A 2622-nucleotide genomic window follows, 5' to 3' on the forward strand; every position below is an offset into this window, starting at 1 on the left:
TGGCTTTGATCTCTTTGATCTCCGGCAAAACTAACATAAAATGCGACAGAAACAAAGTGAAAATAAATCCATACAGCTTGCCAACATTATATTTGCCGTTCCATGTATTCCGTTACTCCCCAAGCCTGCACAAAATTAATATTTTTTTTCATATTTAGTTTATTTTGTCTTTTATTAGCATATTTGGTATTGGAGTAATCCAAAAGTAATTGAAGGTAATTAAGTTAAAGTAACCCTACCCAACCCTGGGCATGGCATAGTAACAGCATAGTAAGTTGTTATTTTAGAAATGCATACCAAACTTGGTTCCCCTTTGTGTTAATTAGTAACAAAAAGTAGCTCACAGCTTGATAAAGGTTCGAGGACCCTGCACTATACATCCTGGTGGTAAAATATGAATATTTTATGTTGACAATATCTGTGTATTATTTGCCCTCGTGTAGGTTTTAGATCAGGGGATGGTTTCATAATAGTATGTGGTTTGCAATAGTCTGTGGTCTGTGCAGCCGTTTGAGACTCTTTGTGATTAAGGACTATACAAATAAACATGACTTGACTTGATTTGAATTGTAAAATATAATAATATAATAATGGTTTCTTCTTCACATATTTTGCCTACCACTGGTTCATTTTGAAACCCAACCCCGGGGATAAACGAGTCATCACTCAACATAGAATAACGTAAAAAACTCAACATTTACGAGGACTCTTCTGTTTGTTGAATTGTCGCTGAGCTTTCTTCCTCTCGCACTTTGATTGCGTTGATTAAATGCTTCAATTTGTGGTCAGGTTGTAGTCGTGAGGTTATGGTTAAGTCAATAGTTACATATTGCTGCAGTTTGAGACACTAACAACTCAAACACAACCATGCGCGCATTCAAATTAACTATGCTGCATGTGCATGCTGTAATCAAGGGAAATGTGAGTGACGACCCACTTGGCTCGTAACCTGTCTTTCATAGTAACTGAATAAAGGTACAAAACAGATGAAATATGAACAAACGATGTTCATCCTCAAACAGAAATAAGAAACTACGTGAGATACTTTTTCGTGAAACATATTGCTTGCTGTACTAAATGAGGGGAATACATGGAATGCAAATTTGCACAACCCCTACGATACCAACTGTATTACGATACCAAGCTGATAAGAAAAGCTGTGCCGTAATTATGAAGTTAAAAAAACTGTGCCGCATTTATGTCATTCAAGGTGTTTCGACATGTGAGAGTCAACTGTTTCGGCATGTGTCGGTCAGGTCAGGACCTTGTATCTAAGTTTGATTTTTGCAATTCGGAGATGGAATAAGAGCTTGCTCTGTCCACTCCACGCATCGGCCCGGTATTGCAGTACCTCCGGGAACGGTGCATTCGCACTGTTCACTGCATGGCTCTGTGGCTAGGACCTTAACTCGGCCTCTTGGCTGAGAGCAAATGTCTCGGCCCCTTGGGTTTGTAGCGTATTATGATTAGACCGATAACGGATAATGGATAATTGATAAAGAATATAGAACAATAAACCTTACAAAATCCCACTCCCCAACTGTATGTAACATCCTACATGCCGACATCTTATGTACATATCATGTAAATTATAACTATAGCCTTATCCTCCTTGTTTTATAATCTTATCTTCTCTGTTCCTTTATCTTCTTGGCTTTTTATCTCACTGTGAATGTGTGAAACTGGAGTGTCATGCCCAATTTCGTTGTCACAAAATGTTAACTCATTTTGTAACAATGACAATAAAAGTATATTCTATTCTATTCTATTCTATTCTATTCTATTCTATTCTACAAGTATATGGCACAGACCAGAAACAGAGACAGGACCCAGCAGCGTTTGTTTACTCAGTTGTATTGATAAAGAGCGAGAGCAGGGCTTGCTTCCACGATCCAATGATTGACGGACACGGGTAGCAGGTGGCTAGAACGCGGCACTTCCGTGTTGAGCGAGGATAATCGTAGACTGTAGGGATACTGGTCATTAGCCGGGACGGGAGAGCTAGGCGGTATCGAGTTCAGAAACGAGGTCGGCAACAGGTATCAGGCAGGAAGCGGAGCAAAACAGGTCGGATGTCGGGATGGCAGAACAGGGCAGAAACAGGTCCAGAAACAGGTCGGCAACAGGTATCAGGTAGGAGAAAACAGGGCATGAAAAATGTCTGAAGGTAGGAGCTTGTTTAGCTGGGACATCGGTTCGCAACGATCTGATGGCCTCCTCTTGAAAGCCGGGGGTTTAAAAGGAGTCTCTGAACCAATCAGCTCTAGGGCTGTTGGCGCCAAATGGGCAGTCACAGGTGCCTCATTGGCAATCATGGCACTATATTGATCCAGCCAGATTTGGGATTGTCTTTGCTGTAATTGTGGGCCGTTAAATGCACCAATAGTTAAATTAGCAACCCATAGAGCCCTAGGAACAACCCATGATAGTCCCAACCTGTGTCCCAGAACACCTAAATTTGAATTGCAATCAATAGATGTGCATGTCATTTGAATTTGCCAACACTTCCTACAAATTCTGACGCTACAAAGGCAACACTTCTCATCAGTAAGTGTTGGTGAAATGACAACCATCTCCGCCTGAATGTAGCGAAGACCAAGAAGAATGTTGTTGACTTCTGGT

General features: G+C 40.9%; 1 non-coding gene across 1 annotated transcript; it reads left to right on the forward strand.

Annotated features, from left to right (window-relative positions):
- The first annotated feature begins 1181 nt into the window (after positions 1-1181).
- LOC148358733 (U2 spliceosomal RNA) lies at positions 1182-1373 on the forward strand. The gene has a single exon (XR_015851911.1). It is a non-coding gene; the product is annotated as a U2 spliceosomal RNA (small nuclear RNA).
- The last annotated feature ends 1249 nt before the right edge of the window (positions 1374-2622 follow it).

The sequence above is a fragment of the Urocampus carinirostris genome, chromosome 10 (assembly GCF_059441175.1).
Source record: "Urocampus carinirostris isolate Australia breed hairy pipefish chromosome 10, RoL_Ucar_1.0, whole genome shotgun sequence".
In the NCBI taxonomy this organism is placed as follows: Eukaryota; Metazoa; Chordata; class Actinopteri; order Syngnathiformes; family Syngnathidae; genus Urocampus; species Urocampus carinirostris.